The sequence below is a fragment of the Paramisgurnus dabryanus genome, chromosome 6, assembly GCF_030506205.2.
Source record: "Paramisgurnus dabryanus chromosome 6, PD_genome_1.1, whole genome shotgun sequence".
Taxonomy (NCBI): Eukaryota; Metazoa; Chordata; class Actinopteri; order Cypriniformes; family Cobitidae; genus Paramisgurnus; species Paramisgurnus dabryanus.
In genome coordinates, this window is record NC_133342.1 from 11,031,821 (window position 1) to 11,044,600 (window position 12,780).

Consider the following 12,780-nt stretch of genomic DNA (forward strand, 5'->3'; position numbering starts at 1 on the left):
CTAAGCTTTTTCAAGACTTAATAATGTGTGATTGACTTGATAACAAGCTATTTATGTGATGTTGGTTGTGCAAATATTGTTAGAGGTAACCCCCCCCCCATATGAACCCCCAAAGTTATTTTTTTTAGAAATTAATCTACTGTGCTTACCAGAGAAAAGTTTTCATGCATTGTGTTTCTTTGTAATCTGTATGAATTTGAGATTTGTGCTTAGTTATTGGATTATATTAGTGTTTTAAAGTAAAGTAAACATGCTTACAACACTAGAAATAGATGATTAGCCAAAAGGCCAATAACAAAACAGATTTTATGTACACATTGGCTGATTCAAAGAACAGACTTGCATTCTCGTGGTGATCGGTCTTGCCAGGCGACCTTGGAAGAACAAACTCAGAAGGTTGCGAGAACACAGAACGCACTTGTGAAAACTGAGATGTGTGCGATCTTCCTGTTGGCTACCTGAACTCAGCCATTGTTTTGCCGCAATGACTTCTGGGGCATAAAGAGGTTTCAGCGCGCAAGTCTGCACTCGATGCATCCTTGATATCAAGAACACATCTGGGTATTTTCATGCGTCCTCTGTACTTACGTTTTTGAGAATTGAACTTCGGCGGTTAATGATGACGTAGAGCGAGGACACAAAGATGCAAGATCGCTGAAGAACGCATATTGAGAAACAGCCATTGTGCTGCTCTCATCTCAAAATATGTCCCTTCTCTTTTTAACAATCCATGATTTCTGAGTTTTTTTGTCCTTTGAAAATTGTTAAAATGATATATTTTCTGTGTTTTGATGGCTGAATTAGCAGCATCCTGACACAACCCAATAGGTTTAAAGCGCACATACTTGAGGTTCATCGCTCACAGCCTCATTTTGGTATCAATATGGCGGCGCACTGAATAAGACGGTTCAACACTATATACCTTATCTATAACTGTTAGCAGCTCTTCATGACAGATGCTCAAAATCATATCATACTACAATATTACAATATTTATACAATATTTACAGTGTTTATAGGCCTACTGTTCATTCACTGTCAGCAGTTTCAAACAGAACTGAATTTTGATCGAATCAAATAACCAAAATATAATATTAGAAAAACTGTAAATATAAAATGCTGCTAAAGCTTTTAATAATTATTTTCATATTCATTTGTGAAAGTTATAATAAGCTCTGAATGTATCTGAAGTGTGATAATGTGATCTGTATGAGCTACAGTAGGTGTGTAATGGGATGAGACCTGGAGACGGAAACCCATTTCCACATCAGAATCCAGTAATGTCCCTCTTCCTTCGGTTACTGTGGAAACGGAAATCCTGCCCGTCTGCCCATCACATCGCTTATTATTCCGCATACATTTAGCTTTTTTCTGAAAGAAGAAGGTCTTGACGTCTGTGTGAATGGGGGGCTCAGGTTCTGCCCTCGGGCGAAATGGCAACCGCCGACGGCAACGAGCAATCCCGAACATTTGAGAGCGTGAGCGCGCGAAGACACCTGCGACGCTCGCTTTCATCTGACGTGCCGCACAGGATCAGAGGCCGGCGCTCACTGCTGTTCATTATATCAAACTCATTACTAACTGTTGAACTATTGACGGGAAAAACATAAATCTTTACCCCCTCACAGAACTGCGGATGATGAACGAGCACGCGCTTTCAACAGCATCAAAAACACTTCTCATCAAATGATGAGGGAAAAATTGCTAGTTAGTTAATAATTAGTTTTACACTCTCTCATCCCTTCAAACAAAAATCATCATTCTGTATTAATATAGCAGCATACATCGTACAACTCTATACAAATAATCATGAAACACGTTTTACTTAAATACTAAAAAATTAAATCCTTACTGTTAATTCACGAATTAACAGAATTGTAAAAGAAAAACCTTATCATAAAAGATAAATCTACAAGAACCTGATCTCAATGGTTTAATCGAACACACTTTCACCACACACTACCTCGAGAGCAGACTACAACTGATGCTTTCCAATCCATCTCGCTGATCCGTCTGCGCAGTGCCGCATGAAGTTAAATGCATCTATTGCTTTACTAGTTTAATGTTATTTACAATGAAAAATGATAATACGCATGCGTGATTTAAAAACTGAATAGCCTATTATGCTTTTTTCTTATGTAAACCTGTTTTCACTTTTTATTGTTATTGTATCGTATTCTCATGACAACTTCCCACATAATTTACAACAGGTGTGTACGCACATAAATTTGTTCTTATACTTGTGCTTACGTTAGTGAATTTGATGTGTTTTACATGAGCTGCAGTGTGCACAAGGTTGGCAATTTGCATAAACCACGCCCAAACCAGGTCAATATAAGAGCTTTCTGTAGCGCTTGTCCATAGAAAATTTTAGAACAGTTTGTCACCGAAGCAAATGAAATCCATGATCATATTTATTATCGGTAAAGTTCTGTTTTGTTAGCATTTTCGATTTGGGAGGTTTTGCTGTCGGAGGAGCCAGATGTGCTGCGTTCACACCGGCCACGGTAGAGGCGTCAAACGTGAGTGATTTCAATGTTAAGTCAATGTGAAGACGCATTGATGCGCGTCTGAAGGTCTCCTGAATGAGGCGTTTAGCGCGAATGGCGCGAATTGAGCGTAGCCGTGGGAAACGTAGGAGTTGAAAAATTTGAACTTTGGCAGAAAAACACGCTGCATTAACCAATCAGGAGCTTGCTTTAGAAGTGACGTGATTACAGGAAGCGAGCGGAGTCGCAGAAGCCCCTCCCATGACATGAATTTCCGCGTGAATGTCTCGATGACTAGAATATCACACGCGGCTTTCATGCGCGAATGAAGAGAGTAAACTCAAAATGTTTAAGTGGCAAACTAGACGCGGTAGACGTGAATTTGACGCATCAAAAGCGGCTGGTGTGAACCCACAGTAACAGGTATTGGTAGAATAAATTATATGAGATGCAATAACAAAGGCTTAATATGACTTCACCGGAGACACGCATCTGTATAAAAAATAAAACAGACGGGTGACCTAGATCAAGTAATTGATGTTTAAACTTCTCATTACATTATGTGTACATTGGGCATTAAGCAGACACTTTAGAGATTTTAAAAAGTGAGGAAGCAAAGTGTGAAGATTTGACTTGAAACGCATCTTCTTTATGTGTAGAAAAAATTATATAGCCTATATAAAATATCTAATATTTATAATACACTGTATATAAAAATACATATAGGAATATTATTATATAAACATAATAATGTCAATTATATATCAAGATTATTAGGCCACATTATAATTAGCCTAGTATTTGATTATAGCATATGTGATTATTGTGTACGTGTGGTATTACTGTAGTTGTTTTTTTGTACATTTAGAAGAAACTTTGTTAAATCATGATCCATTTTCATGCACAAATTTGTGCGTATGCATGCTTAGTGTATGAGACCCACTTGCACTTATTTAATCTGCACTAAAAATGATAAATAATAAAAACAAATAAATGTTTTATCATTTTAAGCTTTAAAGGTAGGTTGCATGATCTCTGAAAGCTAATGTTGACTTTTGAAATCATCTAAACAAACACGCCCCTACCCCAATAGAATCTGGACCTTCTTTTGATAGACCCGCCCAATGATGTTGGTTAGAAGACACGCCCCTTACTGTTTATTGGCTTCAAGTGTGTTTTGATACTTGGCCCGACTCCAAAGCATTTCTCAAAAATCATGCACCCCACCTTTAAGTGTATAGAACCAGTTGATCTATGCAGGGACTCGGTTCAGTCATTTTTCTCAGCCTGTTTGTATTTCCCGGTACATTATTGGGTTTAAAAGCGTCCTCTTGTTACAGTGATAGAAATCCTGCCATCATATGAGACGTTTAGTCAAGTTATTTACTTTCACTAGAGTTCCGCCTATTTGTAAGTTTTATCATTTCAGTCATCCCAAAAGTGGATAGGATTTTGTAAATGTTGTTGTCTGATTCTGAGCCTAGTGAAACACTGACTCTGTCATGTCGAAGCAGATTTAAGAGGATCTCAATGTTTAATGAGCTTGTTAAAGGATCCCATCAGCAGGATGCGGTTGAATTCTCCAGGTCTTTGGCTAAGAACTCTTCAAACTGTTGTTGACCGCTGTGGTCTCACACAATGACTCCCTGAGCTCCTAAACTAATGAATTAAAACCTCCAACAACAGTGGGCTGACAGCTCCGTCCCAAAGCCGAATGAGACCGCAGATGGAATTAAATGAGAAGAGTGACAAGGGTTTCCTTTCCAAACAAAGATGATGAAGAGACAACACAGAGAGATTAGAAAGAGGAAAAATCTTTGTTTGGACAGCACAGATATCATCATCAAATGTCGATGAAATAAAGATTTTTTATTTTTAGTCAGATGTAAATCACACTTTTAGTGTTTCTGAAGAGATGTTATAGGCTGTGTCTCAATCAGCTCTCTTGTTCAGTAGGCAGGACACTCAGGGCCGCCCTTGGGGTTATGGGACCCTAGGCGACACCTTGAAAATGGGCCCCACTGGTGTAAAAAATTTCAAAGCAATTCAATTTGATAAGCGAAATTAAAACAGACAAAAATGAAAATGTATATATTTAAGTGTAGAAGTTTCTATTAAGTGCAACATATTAAGCAATGTTGTTATAGTGCAACAGAAGTACAGTACTGTATGTATCAATACAAAACTTACGGATATTAATACAGAATAATTACTATAGGGTGATACAGTATTCTGCATACTGTTTTTGAACTCTACTATAGTATATTTTTAGTATCTTAGAATTTTACTATACAGTTTACTGCAGTAAATTATATAGTGTAATAGTCTTTTTTTCATGTGGGTTAATTTAGAAAGGCTGATGGACATTTTTCTTATGTTTTTAAATGAGCATAAGCTTTAAACAATGTAAAGCATAAAATAGGCCTACCACCTTGTGATTGCTTTTCTTTCTCTGCTTTTCTCTTTATCTCTTCAGCTCATAAAAGGTATTTTTTTAATGTCATAGTTTTCCAAAGCCTACCACCGCAACCTCACTAAAATAAGTCTTGTTTTTATCTTTATTGAAAGATGTAACGTTAACATTGCGTTGTTATATGATACTACATTACCCATAATCCAAAACATTTCATTTCCAAGCATGCGCAATGAGACACACCTCCGCAAGCGTCATCGCATCATTAACATTATGCAAATTCGCCCCCTCTGTTCTTATTTTGTAATGTTTTATGTCTTTACTTATAATAAGGTATTGTATTTATTATCATTTTTCTGTAGATTGTTGTGTGGGGAATTTATCCTGTTGTTCAATCCCTGTGTTTTTTTCACCTACCGTCTTTGTGATCCCTATCATAATCATTAAGGTCCCTGCGCATGCAACGCAAACTGCCTGCTGATCGCGTCTATGAGATTTGTGCAATGACAAATAATTTTTATACATGGAGGGCCCTCATCTTGTACCGGGGCCCCAGGCAATCGCCTGTATTGCCTGTTGGACGGGCCGTTCCTGAGAACAGATCAGAGAGTCTGCCATTTTAAATTCTCCCAGTGCACTGGACGCTTTGTTTCCTAAAATTTCCCACAATGCAACGCAAAACCCAGTGAGCATTGATGGTTCCTATATTCCCTTACAAGAAATCATATGACCTTTTCTCAAGCTCTCCAACTGAAAATCACGCTAGTCAACTTAATAAACTTCATGAAACGTGACAGAACTTTTATAAAGACATATATTTGTTTTAGTTTAAATATAAACACACATTGCTAAAGAGAAAGGGACCACAATCTACTCAATATTTAAATGTAATATTCCTCTACATTTCTGCACGGATATGTAAGAGAATAATGAAGTGTTTTCATAATAATAAGTCAGAGATATGTTGATTTTGCCAGTTGTTGATGAATAACAGCTGTAAATTATCATTAATACTAAATATAAACATAACTAAGAAGTTCCTTGAGCTATAAAAGTGCAATGAGTAAAAATGTCATGATTTCTTTAAAATAACAAGAATTCACCTGTCTTTACTGAACTGATAGAGAAACATGCACGTGTGATTGGTTTGGACAGAGAAAGATTGGACATGGTGGTTTATGGAGTGCTGTGAGCTGTGGTGGGTCTGGATTCAGACCGATCTAACTGACACCAATTAGAGGCCGTCAGCCGGGCCGGTCGCTCGCTCAGCTCCTCGGATAATAATTCTGGAGGATTGATTCGCCATCGAGCTGCCCGCCTCTGATGCTGTGAGTCTGTCTCTCTCTCTGTATTAGTGCTAATGGATGAGCACACAGTCCACCCGTATGATCGACCCGAGCGCTGGAGTGATGCTGTGTGTCCGTATCATTACTGACAGACCCCTGGACACATCAAACACCTGACCCTTCTCTCATCAGCATCATCTCATTCTCACGTAATCACAGAGAGAGTGACTGACAGCAAGGCCTACAGATGTTTATGAATCTTTGATCTTCACAGAAAGTTGAATTCATAAGATTAATACTTTGAAATTAGTCTGTTTATAATGCAGTAAGTAATAAACATGTTGTCATGGTTTCATTTATTTAACAGAAATTAGACATTTATGTCATTTAATTATTTTCAGCATTGTTAACCCTAAAGGTGAATCTGTTATGATAACTACACATGTAAATCTCGTTACAATACGATATGATATAGATTCTCTTATGGCGCCTTTCCCCTGCACACGACAAGCGATGGCCGATAAACTGTAAATAATCAGGGGTGTATAAAGACCTTTTTTTAATGAACCATTATGTTTTTATTACCTTAGAATGAAATGTTTTATCTACATACACTGAGGGTCCCCTTACATGGAAGTCGCCATTTTGTGACACCATGTTTTTACAGAAGCCCTTAACGGACAAACTTTTTTACCAAGTTGTCTCCGAAGATGACATGGTTTTCCGGTGGAGGCTAACATAGCTTCTCTATGCGTTTCAAAGGAAGGGGTGAGCAGTGGACTGAACCATTGGTTGCAAATCGCAACCTCACCACTAGATGCTGCTAAAATTTACACACTGCACCTTTAATATTAGGGCTGTCAAAGATTAGTCACAATTAATCACATACAAAATAAAAGTTTGTGTGTAATGTACGTATATATTATGTATATATAAATACACACATACATGTATGAATGTAATTTTTTTATATATATTTTTTGTTTATATTTATAATATAAAATATATCAAAATATATATAAATATATACATGTAAATGTTTCTTAAATCCAAACATTAATGTGTGTGTGTGTATTTATACATATATATATATATATATATATATATATAATTATATATATATATATAATTACAGACAGTGCACACACATTTTACTTTTATTTTGTATGCAATTAATCGCAATTAATCTTTTGACAGCCCTATTTAATATGTATACGTTGATATTTTAATCTTGTCTCCAGGCGCGGGGCTATTGACAGCTGGCCCGCTCAATCAGAAATGTAAAAAAATACTACTCTGTATAGTTAGACATGGATACTACTTCATATGGTTTATTTTATCTATTGCATGTTATTTTAAAAACAGTTAAATTATAAGTAAGCCTGATAACTATTTAAAAACTATTATAAAGAAGTTGAATGTTGAATGTTGCGTTACATTATGGTTCTAATGAGAAAAATACTTGGTTCACATCAATCCACACCACAGACGTTCTTGGTTTGCTTCTTATTTATTAAATCAAGGCAATTGTTTGATTAAACATTGATTAATATTAAGATACAATTTATACAAAACGAAATTCACTTTAAAAAAAGTCTTTCTACAAAACAAACCTATGCAGGGCTCGCAAAATCGCTACCCCGACGTCCCGGGGCTATGGCGAATTCCTGTCGGGCTACAAAAATGTATCTGCGCTTTGCCCGTCGGGTGAAGGGAAAAAATATTGTAATGTGTTTGAATTCCTTCAGATTAATTTAAGTAATTATATTGTGTGTAATTCGGTGTCATCTTGTTAGTCATTACGATCCTCACTAACAAGTGAAACTGTCAGGAAATGAAGTGAAAGCATAACTAAACCCATTATTCCTTTCGTGTTCACGTCTGATATGCGCGCTCCTCGGCTCCGCTCTTCACGAGTAGGCTACCCGCTTGCTCTTATGCTCATCAAAAAGTATATTAAATGTTTATTTTTTTGTCATTTCTTTTAACCTCAGAGTCAAACATTATTCTAGCTATTCCCTTTTTCTTTCTTTATTTAGTAAGATAACTTAAATATGTGAGAACGAAAATATATTATAGTGATTTGCATGAAGAGAATATGATGTTAGCTTCATTTTAAGCATTTAGTAGCTTAATTTATTTAAACAGTTTTAAAAGGGCTATTTTAAAAAGTATTAGGTTTTTTGTGTTCATTTTTATTTCTTGTTTTTGTAGGCTATGACACCCCAATAATTTGTTTTTACCCAAAAGGCTTAATTAATGTCACGTTGCATTACAATTTAAAGTATATCAATAATGTCAAAAATGTGACGTGCAGTTCGGGTGTGTGTGTATGCTGTTTAAATTAGTGTTCTCACCAATACGCTTGTGATTCCTGAAGTTTTGACGAATTTTATAGACTTGTTATAGTTTCTTATTCAAAAGTGAAACCCATAGATTCAGGCCCACCCGGACTTAATCCATGCCCACCCATATGTCACGTTCTGCATCCGCCACTGCTTGTCTCCATATGTTCTCCAAAAAATACTGTCAGTCTTTGTCATACAGTATATGTATATATTGACTGATTCATTTGCATTTATTCATTTTTTATTCCACTATGGTACATATTAGATTGAAGGCCCTTGCCCTGGAATGAGCTTCTCTCCCATGTTACGATTAAACTTTATTACGACTGTCACTAGGGGGCGAACTCCAAAAGTCGTGTCCGAATGTGGTGTAGTGGATAGGCGGCTTTAGCCAATGTTACAATGTTTGCCAATACCATGACACATTCTGTTATACGGTTTTAATTTTATTCAATTCAGGGGTATGTCAATCTCGCTTTATCGATAATTAAACAGCATGCATCTGTCTTTTCACTGCACCACCGATTTGTTGTTGCATGGCAATCTGATGCACACATAGTGAAACCATATTGTCAGTAAACGAAAATGCACAATTTACGTGGACATGTGGAGAGTCAATGTAAAGATACCTATATCAATATCTTACGTGTGGCATTGAATCATTAAAGGGTGTACACCAAACACAAATTCAATGTTTTGCGTGAGTAAATTACACACAAAGTCACTGCAAAGACGCAAACTCATGCGGGATGATGTGAATGACGCAATGCGAATTGGGCAGCACAATTGCTACGAAAATGCGCTATGCGTCTCAAACGCATATTTGTGGAAGTTGAAAATATTCTAGTTAAGCAAAAAATTCACATGACAAAAAGTTTAATCCTGCAAGACATTTAAGAGCGAGGAACGCAATGCTTCGCGTTTGGTGTGTACGCAGCATTAGGCGTTCAATTGATGCATCGATCCACATGAATGTATTGTTACACCTGATGACAACACACACTCAGTAAACAGATAAAAAAATACACATCTCTCAGTTGCGTATCACATGTTTATCTTTCATACCAAAAGTGTAAATAATTTTATCAGTACTACCTGGATTTGATTTATAAAACTATTCACTGAATGTATGTCGGTACTGTTAGTGAATGTGGTCTCACAAGATCGCAGGTTTGATTTCCAGCAGGAACTATATTAAGTGCAGTATCTGTCAAATAAATGTAGAATTGCTTAAGCACTCAAACGCAAACTAACTGAAATGACATTAAACCTCGTCGGTGACAGAAACAGATGTATGTGTTGGATCTTCCAGACTCTTCTGGCCCCGGGTGCGAGCGATCACTGAAGTAGGTTGAAGAGCGTAACCAATCACAGTGAGCGTTTCAGGTTGTATTTCTGATTGCTGTGTTTTGTAGTTTGTGAATTGTCCTCAGGCGTTTGGTGTCGAGACAGATCGGTAATGCTCTTAAAGACACGCTAGACGCACTCGTCCCCTCCGGACACGCGCGTATGTGTGTGTTTTCACAGAGATTACGTGTGCACGAGTGGGTGGATTTGTGTTTCTAATGACTAATTACACATTAAAAGTGAAACTGATTTGTTTATTTCTCAGCGGCTGGTACGAGGATTGTAAACAGAGTATGCGACTTGTTTTATCGTTTATTCTTTGTTTAATCTCTGTTGTTGTTTTTCGCTTAAAGCTCTTGTGTCATTTGATGCGTTTTCTTCAGGCTCATATCAATGACAAACATCTGCTTCAGCGTCTGCGACCGTATTTTCCTCCAGCTAATCAGATGGTTTGATTACTCGTTCAAAAGAAAGAAAATGTAAAAGTGATTTCGTGATTATTTTCTAGCTGCAATCCTCATGGAAATACACAGCTTGGTTTCAGCTCGCAATAATGAATGGGTGATATGAATAATGATGAGAGATTATTAACAGAATAGTTTTCACTAAAGCACATTTAAAAGGATCAGGATGTTTTAACATAAGGGTCTTACGGGAATTCATATGTATTTTAAGAGTTGGGTCAAATCGTACAAAGAAAAACAAATGTGTTCATACGAATTCTTTCAATCTGTTACGCGGTTATGATTTAGCTCAATTGGGCTAACGTAAAAGGGCCTTGGTTTGATTCTTAGGGAACACAGATATTAATGAAAGAGATATACTGTAGGCCAGTGGTTTTCAAACTGGGGGCCGCGAGATGGTGCCAGGGGGGCCCCAGTTTTATGACATTTTAATTTATCATGAATTCTGTGGAATTAAACCTAAAAATAATATAAGGCTACTAACCAACAGCACTACTTTGTAATATTTCAATATGTTTTGTTTAATTAAAAGTTTAGTTTTAGAACAGTTTTTTGTAATAAATTTTCTTTGGGGGGGATGCGAAGGAATGCGCCGTACGTTGGGGGGGCCACACGCTGAAAAAGTTTGAGAACCACTGCTGTAGGCTACTGTTTAGTTTGTTGTGCACTGTAAGTTGCTTAGGATAAGCATCTGTCGAATGAATAAACGTACACTTAAAATAATACATTTAAACTCACTTTTGGTAAATAAAGTTGTTGTCAAAGTCAAAGCTGTTACCACATCCAAACCCGGTGTTAAAATGTAATAAATCCAGACTTATTTGTTTCCAAATTTTTTCATAATTAAACATTAGTATTTCTATTTGAGTCACAGTTTGACCTCTTGTTTTGTTCTTCTAAAGACACAACAATGGTTTCTGTAACCTGAAGTCATTATAGTGTAAAACATTAATAACATTTTCATTATAAAGGCTCTGGACAATAAATATACAGCAATAAAGCGATCTCCTCTAACATTCATCCAAGTGCGTTCTCTCTCTTAGAGCAAGAGAGAGATTAAACCCAGACAACAATAATCAAATCTTGATTTTCTTATTTTTCAATTTTGTTGTCGACGAGTTGAGAACATGATTTGATCAGATCAGATTAGATGGTAGACTCTTAAACAGCGAGTAAAGCTTGTGATATAATCCACTAGTCTTGTCAGATTCAGGGATTACCCCGGTAAACATGACTGTAATTTATTTTGTGTATTTGAGGGGTACACAGTCATGTATAGTTCAAATTAAACTCCAGTCCTAGAAAATGTCATATTCAAATTCATTCTTTATAATATTCTTATACTAGAGATGTCACAGCTTTATCTGAAACAGTGAATTATAATGTCTGTGAGACCCCATGGAGATTTGTTATTGCTCTTTCATAACTCAATAAATAGGATGACGGTCTCAATTTTGTTTCATTTAAGCTTTTGATGTTCCTACATTGACAAATTGAGCTCAGTTTTTGACATTGTTGAGATCTCTTCTGAAGCTGAACTGAAAACATTCAAGATAATTGAAAACACCGATCATCTCACTGTTATCTTCAAAAAACAATTGAGATATCATAAAGATCTGGCATCCCTGTTACTGCTCTTTTTCATTATTATCAGTGATTATCGATGTGTTGGTATATTTGCGCTGTCTACTGCTGTTACATCACACAAAACCCAGGATTCTGGTGTTTTCCATACATTTATTTTATTTGTGTCAGTCCGTTAAAAAAATTAATAGATTTTTGGAAATTCCATTCATCACTACCTCTGTCACGCATGACAGTTTCTGTAAACATCCAGGGCCAAACTCACGTCTCCTCTTTCATTCAACTTTCAGAGAGGTTTTTCCAACATGGGTACCCGTTACGTATCATTGACCCCATATTCCTTTTATGGGCACTTCTCCCAGAAAACCACGCCCACAAGTCAATCAGAGTGAGAACGACGAGGATGCTCATTAGCATCACTGCATGCGACAGCTTTGTTTTATATCAAGACTTAACAATGACACGAAAGAAGAAGTGACAGAAGAGGTGTGTTTCAACATCAAAATAAAACAAGAGTGATTCAATTGTCGACTACTCTGCAAGCTTTCAAATCGCTCTTGCGGTATTTTGCAACTTTGCAACCCAGACGTTGCCATGATTTTGGGAATGACTTATAGGGAGAGAACAAAATCCCATTTTAATTGCATAACATTACTTAATGGAAATACCATCATTTAGTAATAACTTTTTAAATGACATTTAGCAAATAATGATAGAGTTTTGTGCGAATCTTTAATGGAAACCAGGCTACTGTTTGAAGCTGGTCAAATCTGAAAGACTGACTGAAAGAGAACCATAGACCCATAACACCCTAGCAACAGATTTAATTAAAAAATATTTTTCAAAAGA

General features: G+C 36.5%; 1 protein-coding gene across 1 annotated transcript in view; it reads right to left on the reverse strand.

Moving 5' to 3' along the window:
* Positions 1-12,780, reverse strand: part of LOC135744126 (receptor-type tyrosine-protein phosphatase mu-like) — a 218,618-nt gene that overhangs the window by 72,307 nt on the left and 133,531 nt on the right. The gene's annotated exons all lie outside the window — the stretch shown is intronic.